Raw genomic sequence first — 14,929 nt, forward strand, 5'->3', positions numbered from 1 at the left:
CTAGGGGGAGATAACTCTATGATACCAACTCATTTCAGACGACTACGTGTAATCAAGCTGATTGGAGATCTGCTATCGTATGTAAACCACAATTATAGACAGTCATAGTCACCTCTACTGACCGCAAGGTAGAGACTTCAAGGTCAGAAGGAACTACGATTATGTCAACTGCATTGGAATTTTTTCAAATCTTGTCCACTTTCAAGAGAGACAACTCTAAGATCATAAATGAGTCTGTAGTCACAGAAAAATTTCATCAGATACACAACTCTCAATGTGCAGACAACTCTTTAACTATTAACTTTAACTCTTTAACTCTTTTGGCTTTTCAACTCACCAACTTCCCAGAGAGAGGCGACAACTCCTGCAACAACAGTGTTTCATTACCAACGTTTTCCAGGCTTGCAGGTCTCAACATAACGATATGAGGTGGAACATCATTGTGTTTGTCTTTCAACATCACTTTAGGTGCAGACCCCTGAATTTGCATCTACAAAAGAATTTGATGGCGTTTAATGTGTATGTTTGTTTGAAATGGTAAGTTCAGCAATGTGTTTCCATGATAACAGGTTTCAGCAGTAAATTCCCATGGTGTCAACGTTCAGAACTGCGTTCCCATGGCAATAGCCTTCAACTTGTGCTTCTATAATAAAGAAAGCAAAAGTTTTTACTTTTTATAGAGGTAAGTGCATGACTATCTGGAGATCAAGTAATTGTCTTTCAAGCTTGTGTTATGGAGTCAACTGTGACTGTAAAGGTTATAATAAAAACTAAGTATTCATTTTTCCAGTATTTCTCAGAAGTTTTTATTTAATTTGATCAAAACCTTAGTAATATAAAGACCTAGTGTTTTGTTATATAGGCACTCCTAACTTAACGACTAACTTAACGACGGGGTTATGTTCTGAAGATCTGTCACTAAGCAAACCCTATCCCTTCGAGCATCCATTGCATAGATAATATAAGTTATTTACACTGTGCTGAACTTTTTTACCGTTTCTCTTTCTCTACTTTATATTGGATATCTTTATAATAAATATAATAGTTTAACAAGTACATTCCGTTTTAACTTTTTTCATTTAGCTTTTGCATGTGTACAAGCATGAAAATAAATGTTATGCTACCGTAAAATGCCTTACGGTACATATTGTTACATATTTATTTTTACCTATTTTTTATGTTTACTTTTTTATTTAGCATTGGAATGTACTAAAGGTCTTTTTCTGATGCTTCACTTATGCCAAATATTAGCGTAACACCCGCTACCGTATATGCCTGAATGGCAGACACTGTATTAGACACGCATAAAAACAATGTTATAGCTAGCGTGCTTGTGTAATACCCATTCCTGGTTACTTTAATGATTGTAAAAATATATTTCATTTTTATTTAGCTTGTTGAAGCATGTTTTTGGCAAATTTAAAATTGTTAACATGCTGTCATAACCCTGAGTGGTTATTTAATGTGGACTATCTGTACGGTCAGTACTTTGCTGACTGCCGGTAGCAAAACCAAAGTGTTGTAAACAGACTCGTTAAAATGCTATGTAATGACATCAGCGGAGGAAGTTAAAGAACATTTAATTACCAAAACTGAAGATGAGTCGCACTCCTTTCCCAAAGCACAGGAGCTCACTATTCTTTGACTGCTCACCAATGGCACCATGCTAATATCCCTAAAATGTACAATAATAATAACCATAGTAACGTTCAGTAATAATATTTGGAGAAAAAAGTTGACATAAGGTACAAGATGGAAGACAGAATGGAGTAATTTTTTTCTATCTTACGATGCCATCTTCAAATTCATTAACGAAAATGAATCATTAAAAGGAAACCAAGTAAGTAGCCTAAACCTCAACAAACTAAGTAAGGAAAGCTAGACCTTCTTTAAAGCCTAGTCTGATATTTTCTCTAGTTTTTTGGTATAGGTCTGCGTGTATATCTCAAATATCTACCAATGTATTAATTGTCAGGAAGACAAAGATGTTGCTATGATGGCACACCAACCTCCCCTTTTCCACCAGCCTTCACCACCACGGCGATGCATGCCCACAACAGAATGTTGTCACCTATCTCACGGCAGTCCCTACTGCCAACCTGTAGGCAAATCAAATAAGCTGCCTCGCTGCTATCTGATGGACATTTTCTGTCAGTAAAAGCTTCTGCAATTCACTAGATCAGCTCATTTGCTCTCCTCGCTGAGGCTTCTCTTCCTGACCATCTGGTTTATGCCTGCTTATATAGCGCGACCTGTTGAATAATTTCCCCGCTTTTCCCGGCTTAGTCGGGTATAAGTTAAAACTAGTTTAGTCTATGTACAGGTTAAAGCACTTTTCTATCACTATCAAAGATAAGTTTTTTTCCATACTATAATATCTTACAAAAAATAAAATTAATAAATCCACCACTTACTGTCTTCTGGGTTCAGCTTGAAGGTAATCCCATGTCATTTTACTGTTTATATTTTGTAAAGCATCAGGAGAAGCTGACTCAATACTTGTTGAATGTGATACTCCTGCTGGAGAGATTGGATAGACCGAGTGGGATCTAGACTGCAAGTGAGTTACTTCATTGCATAACTCTATTGAGGTTAACAGTTATCACTATGGCAGAGATTTCAATGTAAGTCATAATTAGTAAACTAGCCAACTAGGCAGGAGTATGTAGGCAGGAGTCAAACTTTTCATTTATACCAAGAAGTTAGGAATTTTTAACTTATTCAAAAGTATCTCTCAGTTGGCCGCTGTTATTTTGCTTAAACGTGAATAATGGTTTTAATACGTTTTTTTTTAAATTTTTTAAACTGTCAATCCAGATGTTTAAATATACAAAGTAATTTGGAAACCATATAATCTGATCTCCTACTCAAATTCAGCACACTAGTAAACATTTTAAAAATAAAATTCAATAACTGCATAGCATCTGCTGATGAAACATGGGAATTTTTACCATATCTTTAGGATAATAAGAACCGTGTTCACCCATTTGTCTGAAGCCAGGGTTGGGAACAATATTGAATCATCCCGAACTTGGACACACAACTTTAAGCATGATAGACTGATAATCTAACAACTAGACTAATCAAGACCACCTGGCTTGACAGAATAACTTTCCTTGTACTTATTACACCTGTTGATCTTTTACGGCACACTAGACTGCTAGGGTACTGGCAATTATAACAGTTGCAAAAATATCTGATCATAGACATAAATAGTTTTTGTTCATAAACATCGACTGTTATCATGTAACTAGGATATGTCTTTACCTTAGCAACAGGCTCAAAGAAGCCCGGTATGCTAGATATCTTACAGTCCACAAAACAGGAAGAGCTCTGTGCTGAAGGGAGTGACCGTGGCTGACCACTTCCTTCCATCTTATCTTCTAAAATAAACAAAATGGATGTCGATGATGCTTGACTAGAGACTGTCAAATATACCTTCACCTTGATAGCGGGTTTTCATATTTCATTGGTTTGCTCAAAAGGTACGCTAATATTTTCATTTAAGATAGTTTTATAAAGTTATGTATACGTTATATGTAGAAAATATTACATTTGAAATATATTATATACGAAATATCTTATATACGTATATATATAAGATATTTTGTATAATATATTACCATATATGATTTATATAAAAAATAGAAATACTTTATTTATATTATGTTTTATAGAGAATATAATTTATATATTCTAAACGTAATACACACAGTATACAATATATATAAAGTATCTTATGCACAACATATTAGATAAATAATATATTATATTTTTAAAAAGCATTACAACATTCATTTTTTACCAAGATATATGTTAACACAACATAAATTATTTTACTAGATATGGTGGGTTTGAGCCATGACATGCGAAAACCAAAGAAGTGCTTTGAGAAGATAGATAAATCAACTTACGATCCACAGCATCAGATGACTGTGTATTTGCTGTCACATAGCTCTCTGACCCGACAGTAGAAAGCTGACTGTTAGCACCATACCTCAGGTCAACCTGGGGTTCTGTAAAACAGTTCTAGTAGCTCTGTTTATATGTACTAGTAGTAGTACTTTATTGACAATAAGTATTACTAGTGCTAGCACAGAAACAGACTTAACTTTAGAAAGAATACTATAGCCTGTGAACCAAGGTTTCTGCACTACTAACAATGAAATCAAGAGGTTCTCAAACATTGTATTCAAACCCTTATAGGTATAAAATACCTAAACAAATCGATATATAAATTTCAAAGTCCGTCATTCAGTCTGTCCAGCTATTAGGAATGAAATATTTGCTTTGTGCTAGATTTTATTCCGGAACCTCCCGTTCACCAGGTTTTAAGTGAACCTGATTAATTTTTTTAAGTTGAGTTGTTGACTTCATCAATTAAGCTATGTCAGATGCAATAGAATCATTAATCTATACAAGTTGTTATCTCGGTTAGAATACGAACAACACTCTGCTTTACGCAACGTCACTAAAGCTTGCTCCCACGGCTCTTATTAGTAAGTTTAGCAATAGGAAGAGTAGTTTACTCAAATTAGTCATTGGCAATGTGCCAGGCTAATGGCAAATGGCAGGCAACTACATTACCTGCCACTGTTTATGAGCTGGTTTTTAATACCCATGCAACGCCGGGCATTCGGCTAGTCAACACTATATATAAGGCATACCGCAAGATGATTTAAGCAAAGGGTTCACCTTTGTGTGTCATCTTTTGTGGAAAACTTCAGCTCAGAGGCAATTATATATACATTATAGCAGCACCTGTTGTCAGATGGTAGCTGGTTGCTACAGTCAAAGGTTAAACAATGTACTGAGTTATCTACTAACATTAGTCTAGCTACAGCCGATCTCATCAAGTTTCTTAAGATGAATATTTTTCAACAAACAAGGATAAAATTTTGATAAACATTTCAGGTTGGTTGGCCTCTCATTCTTTTTCCTATGATTATTCAAACTTTAATAACCTAAAGTATTACTTTTATTCTTTTCCGTTTATTACACTTGTTCCTGATTGCCGACAATGTGAAGTCCATTGCTGGCCAATGAAATCAAAACTGTATCCGCATCGCAAAATATATTAATAAAATATTCGCTACAAACTAAGAGCATTATTTTTAAAACTAAAACTTAAGACACTAGTTCAGTAATTGACAAGAAAAAGGATGCAAAAGCCTCCTAGTTTATAGTTACTATGCAGAATTACAATATTTGGTTGTCTAATCTAGGGTTGTCTACGCTTTTTTCTAAAAGAAGGCAATTTCTTAGATGCTTTACAAGTAAATTAACTCTACCATCTATTTATATGTTATAGATATGCTTATACATTTTATGTTTAGTATTTATATCTATTTATATTCAAAAACAAAAGCAGCTTAGATTTTCCAAGATAATTCTTAAAACTGCAAAGAGGCAAGATAGTAAAGGGGAAGTCTGGTTAGGGCCTATATTACACTTTTGAGAGTTGGTCATAGTTAAGCCATTGCTACAGTATATGGAGCGTAAGATAGAAAAAGAGGAAATAAGGCTATGGCTGTGGTCGCTTCATTGACAGTTGCTTAAAGTAGTCATTTAGCCTCAGGGTGTTATTCATTGAACATGTTCTAAAACATTCAAATAATCAATTTTTTTTACCTAATTTAAAAATATATACCATAGTGCAGTATCTTCATATGCTTTAATGTGTACAAATATAGCATATATTATATGTTTTACATATATTATATGTTTTACATGTAATATATGTTTTACATATATTATATGTTTTACATGTATTATATGTTTTACATATATTATATGTTTTACATATATTATAACAGGTATAATACTTAAATATAACCTCCCATGCACAGCAACAAATATGTATTGTATTTAATACTAAATCTGTATTGTACTAAACAAAGTCTTTGTCAGCCCTTACCTCTATTACCTGACCTACTATATGACATACAATAAGTTACATGTTTACCATCATCAGCTAAAGAATTCTCTGTTGCAACAGATAAATTCAGCTCTTCCTTTTCTGCACACGTGTAAGTTTTATTTAATCTTTCTTTTACATAGTCTTCTTTTCCAACTTTCTCAGTTTGAACCGTATTAGTGCCTGCCAAAGTTGAGAGCAGTATGCACACTTTACAGTGAATACATGAGCAAATAGGTTAGACATGACAATAAACAGACAAATGAAATTTGTCTGAGAACAACATCAATTAACCCAGCGCTTGAGTTACATGTATATGTTATTGTGAACAAAGAGATTAGTTGAGTTCAGACATTAAACATGAACTTGCCCAAACTTTTAGTAAATTTCATCAGAAAGTATCGGCATTTTTCTATCATTAGTGATTGTTTTAAGTGTTTGAGGTCATCTGAGTGCCAGGATGTTACAAGATTAAAACTTTGAAAAACTTGATCGTGGTTAAAACTTTCGAATCAAGTTGAAGTGCGATTGTGATGTGTGTAGTTGAAAAGAGACTGACTGAATAGAGATGCGTACTGCTGAGCTTGAGCACAATAGTTGATATCAACTATAGCAACCATAGCAACTAATAACATCATTTCGAACATATTTTTCTTCTGAGTATTTCAACCACAATCAATTTTTGGATTTTAATTTTGATACACCCGGCAATCAGATCATCTCAAACATCGAAAACTATTGCAAATGCTTAAAAAATACCGATATTTTTTAATAGAATCTACTAAAACTTTGTCTATGTTTTTCTTTAACAAATGCATGAGAAACTGAGGCACGGATAACTTCAAGGTTTAGTGACGCTACTTTTAGTGAAATTTCACCTTAGAAAGAAATAACTGGCGCTGATCTAGATTTGAACAGGGTTTCTTCGCTTCAAGAAAAAACTATTACTAACATGAGGTTGAGAAGGTCTTCAACGGTACTTCGCTGACAGAGTCTTGCTGCCTAAGCGATGCGTCTTCCAGAGTAGAAGTTAAGCTAGCCTTAAGTACTAGTGAAGGTGACTCCTGAGCGCTCGGCTCTGTGTTGCCTGTAGCTGTAACACAAGCTCTAACACTTCCATCTTTTATGCAGTTTTGTCAAGCTGAGCGGTAAGCAAACAGAATGTGGTAAAAATCTGACAAAAGGTTAAAGGTTAAAGCTAGTAACTGGTCAATCCTTAACTAGTAACATTCAACTTGTGTGCATACTAACAATTAGCATTATTATTATTTTCTCAGATTAGCTGATTGAATTTACTAAAGAAGTGGGTGTGTCTGCACAGGTAGGCATGATGAGTTAACTGTATTCGACTACATATTAAGTGCTTTCGATTACTGGAGTAGTTGGTATTGAATAGGTGGATGTTGCTGAATAAGTAATCACTGTTACACAAGTGGGTGTGACTACACCAGCATGTGTTTATAAAAGTGGCCGTGGCTAAACCAGCATGTAGCTATAAGAGTGGGTGTGGCTACATCATAATGTGTCTATAATAATGAGTATGGCTAAATCAGAGCCATATAGCTTCACAGAGTCCCCTAACCCCCGATTTGTAAAAATGTAAAGTAAATGCAAAAAGTGAGATATTGATAGCGAGGTAAGAACATTCTATTAGAGATCAATATGTCGATCGAGTTTGTTTGGAAACAAGCCATTGCCGGTTTTTTGTCGCAGGACTCTGTGAAGCTATACGGCTCAGGGCTAAATCAGCGTGTGGCTATAAGAGTGGGTGTGGCTACATCAGCATGTGCCTGTAATAGTGGGTGTGGCTAAACAAGCATGTGGCTATAAGAGTGGGTGTGGTTAGACAAGTGGTCATAGCTGCATCAGCCGGCGTGACTATTGACCACAAATACTCACCTGTTATTTCAGTAACATCACACTGCTCTGATGAAATCTTCTCAGAAAACATGCTGTTACTTCTCATATCTTCTTTCTGAAAAAAAGTGGAAAGCTGAATGTTAACTGATGCATTCTTCTTTGTACTACCATGAAATATTCTCATGAAATTCAAATGATACAAAAGCAGTAGTCATTTTCGTCTGAATAGCTCATTAGTTTATTAAAATATACTAGCGATGAGTCTAGCTATCTATTAGAGAATTATCTCCCCGATGCAAATATGATCTATAGGCACACCATTGGCTGGTTGATCTTATAAAAGACATTGACAATTACACTGGTCTCATCCCTGATACTATCACCACTACTGCGGGTCAAAGTTATATACTAGAAGAAAATTCAAAACCCTTTAAAAAAATTAGGAACTGAACTCTTGAGCATTTTTAGGTAGAAACTAAAACACTCGTAACAAGTAACATAATATTAAAAGCTAGACAAATCTTGTCAATCAATATTTGAATATCTAAGTTGGCAGCTAAGTGATGCATGGCCAGCTGTGATGGGTTGCCAGTTGTGATAACCTGCTTCCTACATACAGACAAACTCGACACAGACACATACACAGACATACACATACACAGACACGTACATACATGTTTATAACTATAAAACTGACCTAACCTCTGTTTTTAATTCCTGTGCGTCTGCCTTGCTTGGCAGGTTATTCAGGTCATTGTTAGTGGTTGTCTGATGAGCTTTGCTCATTCTCCCCATTTCCGTCGGCGGATCTTGTAAATAGGAATGAGTTAGTGAGCTTTGATGAAATTTGTAAAAAAGTGACTTTTTTGTATCGATAGGCGGAGCGGAGAGAATAGCTAGAGTGGGATCCATCTTATCAGCACTGCTTACTCGAATTAATTGTTCACTCTTGCTTTGCTGTTTGAACTCAACTGTTTTGCTAGAGTTAGTAGACGAAGTATTGGTCAGCTTGTAACTGTCCGCGATTCCACATAATTTCGCTTTTAGATCTTCTAAAACGGATGCTTTGCTTTTAGACTTTTTAAGAGTCGTCTTTGGCCTGACTGAAGAGTTCTGCAGGTAATTATGGTCAACAGCAGTACCATAACTACTCATCTGGCTAGGGTCCACAGCGGTACCCATAGTACTGCGGTCGACAGCGGTGCCCATAGTACTGCGGTCCACAGCGGTACCCATGTTACTGCGGTCCACAGCGGTACCCATAGTACTTCGATCCTCGGCAACTTCTGTCTTGTCGACAGAAACATGTTTTGCAATCTTGTCATGAATGTTCAAAGCACCAGGAGTGGACACAACATCGCTGGATGATATGTTCACACGGTCAGTGTCTGTAGACCACTCAGTCACTGATGATGGTCGCAACCATGCTGCTATCGGGTCACAGCCTCGCTTATTTACTGATGGATTTGAAGTTTTCTGTTGATAAGCTCTTGGAGGTGCTAAATTTCTAGGAAAGTCCATTTGAGAGCTCCCGGTAGTGGATCTCATTTTAGAGTCAGGTTTGTGATGAGAGTGGGTACTTTTCAGAAGTTCAGGCATGCTAGTTTTCCTTGACAATTCATTAGGTGTAGTTGACAGAAATGATGTGTCTACAGAAGTACCTTGAGTACATAAGTACAGACGATCTCTGGCCAACGCTTGCTTTGGAACCCTGTCCTTGGATTGCTTCTGATAACCTCTTCTTTCTGGTAGAGCATCCCTTTCTCTAAAAAAGGAAATTAATTTATCATTTTATTTAAAATCATTAAATTTCATGATAAACTATTATTTTATTATGTTATTGTATACTACATCATTATATATTATCTTACAATGTATTTTATTATATTACTTTATATCCTAATAACATATAACATGATATATTTTATTGTATTACATCCTATTAAATTATGTTATACTATAATGTCATACCAAGTTAAAAGCATATTACATTTTGATATTATTCAGCATGTTGCTGCATTTAATTTATTGTATACTTCTACTTGCACATTGTAAATATTGGAGGACAACAGAACTCAAATCCAGATTCCTTAGAACCATTGATATTGACCACTGCTATTAAGTAACTATAAATCATGTGTTTATCACTATATATACTATCTCAAAGATTGTCATTCAGTGTGTCCAGCTATAGCTGTTAAACTTTATGGATGAAACATTCACTCTGTACTGGATATGATCTTGGAACCTCCCATTTACCAAGCGAATATCTTACCAATTAAGCTACGCAAGATACAATGAATTCATTAGGTGATAAACATCACTAAAGCTTGCTCTCACAGCTCTTATTAGTAAGTTAAGCAACACCAATAGTAGCGTATTTAAATTAGTTATTGGCGTACTAGATAGGCATTATTTACTGCAGTGATGTGAGACCTCCAGCTGCAGTCTCACTAAACCCTTTAATAGAGACAAGAAAATGGAAGTTTGGGGCCTGCAATATGTAGCTTCAGTAGCAGAGAGAGTAATAGACATACTCGCTGCACAACTTACTCTAACTTACGCAAGATAGAGTTCAAGTTCATTTATACGTTTTTATTATTTCTGTGTCTTCTTTTTAACTTCTACCAGCTGTTTTCAAAAGATTCTAAACGACGTGTGTGTGCACACGTTCGTGTGTTTAGTTAAATTGGTAAAATATTCAATATTGATTAAATGAAAAAAAAAGTGAAAGTTTGATTTTTAGATAAGTAAAGAAGGCATGGTGAAGCCCACATGCGCAGTAGTGTCAAGGGAGAAATTTTGTTATTTAAATAATTTATTGTATTTATTTAAAGTTTATTATAATAATGAATATAAAAAGTAGGCTAATAATAATAATTTGATATTTAAATAATAATATGAAATGTACTGTTTTTGTGAGTTTCCTTTGAGTGAAATACTACAATGGTTCTATGGTTTTATGGTTCTATGTGTAATGGTTAGCCTCTGGACCTTGAGTTCAATTTCTCCCAAGACAAATTTTGACCGCAGACAAAGTGGCACTTCTGCCCCAGAAAATCAGACCGTTGCTATAAAGCAAAATTGAAATACCAACTCAATCAATGGAGATGGGCACTACTATTATCCTTGCAATTTGTTTTGACAGTAAGGCGTTGCTGTATCGATGAGCCCAAGTATCAAGTATTATTGAGATTATGAGGCCTACTATCTCTTGTAGGCAACTCTCTGCAGGTAATTATCTTATAATTGACAATAACACGCCAGTGGTTTGTTTCTAAGTGTCTGAGAACTCTATTTTCCTCCAAAGGTAAAAATAACAATTATTCTGTCAAGGCTTACTAGCTCAAGCAAAAATAACAATATGCTTAGCCCTATTTGTTATGGCCTCACTAGGTTAAATGAGTACGTATCTGTTAGGCGTGTAGCTCTTACTGTAAACAGGGGCGGCTGAGTTAGCTCTCTTCTCTCAGGGCTTTATGACTTCCTGGCTTGCCACCTCTTTTTGGGTGAATCGTGTTTGTTGAGTCTATCCTCGGCGAGCTGGTTGCTGCTGGCTCCTTGGCTATCTTGGGTTTATGTTAATCCTCCTATCTTGGCTCTTCCTTGCAGCGCCCCTTTGCCGTCTGGCTCGCTGCCAGCTTCTCCTTTGCGGCTCCCCTTTGCCGTCTGGCTCGCTGCCAGCTTCTCCTTTGCGGCTCCCCTTTGCCGTCTGGCTCGCTGCCAGCTTCTCCTCTGCGGCTCCCCTTTGCCGTCTGGCTCGCTGCCAGCTTCTCCTGCTCTTCCCTTGATTTTGCCCCTCTTTTATACTTGTCCTTGAGCCATTGTCGAATGTCATTGGTTGGTTGTGTTTTACTTGCGGTCTTTGCGTAAGCTTTTGTGTAATTTCTATTTCAGATTCCTTGCGGTGAGCTAAAATTCCTTACTGTGGTTGGGATTCCATGACGACAAGCGAATGAGAAGTGAAAAATATTTTAAGTCCGGTAACAAATTGTACAAAACTGGCCATAACTCAAAAACTAACAATGGCAGCATTATAAAATTAATTTTACAGTAATCCTCGTTCTAAGACGCTATTAGCTAGCTAATTTATATGAAGCAAGAGAAACTATTATCATATTATGCCATTCTTTTTACAACCATTTCGTCGATATTTTCTCATAAAATACAATATCTGAGTTAATGAATAATTATGCTATATTTTTCTACTGCTCTACAATACAACATTTTCTGGACTATAATGATGTTATAAGCTATAACTGAATATACTAAATAAAGTGTTGTAAATGATTCTTTCACTGATGGCTGGTTGCTGATCTGGTGCACGTCGGCTGCTTCTTCGCTCCAACAAGTCATTAATGTGGCTGGCTCCTGTAATATTGGCGATATACCTCCATTTTTGCCTGATACTCTGTAGAGTTGTTTGCTTCGCTGAATATCCATTAATAATTGTTGTAACTAGTTAGTCTCTTTCATATTAAGTGGTGTTGATCAATAATAATCGTGATTTAGTAACAATTTTATGCTGTTTTTCATTCATTAAGCTTTTCATTATAATGATCAGACAACTCCCAATCGAAATGATGTCTCATATATTCACATTGCATCAGCTGTGATAGTTGGACAACTCCCATGCTTGAGATTTCCAGCAGCATAGCATGTATAATAATAATAATAATAAGCATATATTTCATGTCTGCTTATTGATGCATCACAGTGCTTGCTGCAATGTTTTGCAGCAGTTGTGGTATTAGGTGATCCCACAATTTATTATTTCTTTTGACTTTTGGTCATCTATTGCTTCAAACCCTGACAGTAGCATTGCAGCTAGTCGAGGCGTTGGGCTCTCAAATGTCAAAATATGTTACAAATGACTTTGAATATTGCTTGAAATATTTCAAGTTTGAAATATTTCAAGCGATATTCGAATGAAGCGCTTGAAATATTTTCTAAAATTTTGACTCAAATGTCGAAAAATTATGATGTATGTGAGTTATGTAGAACTGATCATTAAGTTAAAGCACCACTGAGCAGTATAACATGACGTTTTACATTACCTTTCCATACTTAATTTTTCAATCTGTTGTAATTCTTTGGAGCGCCTCACTAGCTCCCTCGCACGATTTGTCGCCTCAGCAGCCTGTTTCCGCGCATCTTTGTACTGTTGTGACAATTCTTGTTCATGATTGGTCATTTCAGACGGTGAGAGCTCCATTCGGCAGCCCTCTACTGATGGGCAAGACCTGGTCATGTCAGGCTGACAACTGTCTTCATCTATTAGATCAAAGGGGAAATAGCTGCTGTTCTCGTCTGGGATAGTCCAGAAAGAGATAAAGGAGTCACTGTTGCGGACAGAAGTTGGTGATCGTGCAATCTCTGACAAATATTAACAAAAGAATTAACATGTATTATAGCAACTACATTTTTACGTTACCACAAGGTGTAATATGTATGATAACTTTATGTGATATAATAATATATATACATATCTATATGTATATTTCTCAAAGTTTGTGTATTTTTTGTTGTTGTATATGCCCATCCAAAGCTATTAAAAACTTGGAATAAAAAAACCGTACTGCAGAAGATTTGATCTTGGACCTCTCATTCACCAGTCTAATGCCTCACCAATTCAGCCACACGCTACTGCTCTCCATTATGACGTAAAATCATGAGAAGTGGTAGCTCTTATTAGTAAGCTTATTCAAATTATTCATTGGCAATGTGCCAGGCTAATAGCAAGTGGCAGGCAACTCTCATTACCTCTCTTGTTTATAAGCTGATTTGTAATACCTGGCACCACTAGGTAGCACAGCTAGTATATCTTTCTCTTATATCTATATTTCTAAAGTGTGTCGGGTGTATGTATGCCTGTCCAGCTATAGATATTAAAATCTTGGAACTAATAATCCACTAATAATCTGATGGATTTGAACTAACAGAGATCACTACTGCAAGTTTAAAATCCAGGCGTTCTACCACTGAGCCATAGAGACGTAATGATTTAAGGCGTTATCATACACCGTATACCAGTATGCGCGGGCTAATTATTTTAGCAATGCGCCCATTTTAGCATTGTGCATTTAACGATGCCCCTGTTAAGCAGTATTTTTGTTGAGGTTTAATTACTATATCTGAGGTCAAGGCCAATACTTCTCACGCGGGTAATTATATTATCTCCGTGGGAAAAGCCTCCACATTCTCCCTCCGTTCAGTCAGACAAAGACAGTACGATATCTCAATTTTACATGTGTATCAGTATCGAGAGGCACCAGTATCGTCGTATTCAACGTTTTTATGAATAGCTTCTGATAGAAAAGTAACCTGTTATATACACACAGACTTTTATGCAAAAATTGCTATTATTAATTCAACATACTCAGGGTTTTTATTTTGTTTTCTCAATTCGTATCAATTGTATAATTAACCCTTTTATTGTAATCATAGCTAAACTGGCTTAGTTTAGCTATTACTGCTAATTATTTCACATTTATATCTAAACCCTTTTATCGTTGTTTAATTTTTTTAATTTATTTGACCTGCACAAAGCATTTTTCTCATGATATGAAGTTTGAAAGTTACAGTTGTTTGACAAAGTTTAAAAACCTTTACATTTGTTTTTATTTTCTTTTGAATTGTTTCAATTACATAAAACACTTTTTTCATGATATGCAGTTTGAAAGTTGAAATGGCAAATCTTGTTATATGTAAAACACAAATCAATTTTCTGTGCAAAGACTTTTTTATTACCCGGGCAATGCCGGGTAGCACAGCTAGTATATATATATAGTATAATATATATATATGATATATTACTTTATTAGCAATAATTTCGTTTCAAACAGAAATGTTTTTAAAATTATGCCATACAACAATAATAAAATGTAAAAAAAGAGAAAAAGGCTACAGTTAGCCGCTAAAATCGAATAAATAGTTTGACGAATAGTGTTTAAAATGCCTTTCTCTGCTAAGAGAATGGATATCAGGTGGAAGATTGTTAAAGCAGCTGGCAATGATATTTTGAAAATTATTGTTAGTGATTGCATGCAATTTGTTCCTATTACATAAGTTGAAATGAGTTGAGAACCTGTAACTGTCATGTAGAAAACGAGGACACAAACCATGAACAATCTTGAAACCAATAAGTCATGT

This window comes from Watersipora subatra, chromosome 11 (genome assembly GCF_963576615.1).
Source record: "Watersipora subatra chromosome 11, tzWatSuba1.1, whole genome shotgun sequence".
Classification (NCBI taxonomy): Eukaryota; Metazoa; Bryozoa; class Gymnolaemata; order Cheilostomatida; family Watersiporidae; genus Watersipora; species Watersipora subatra.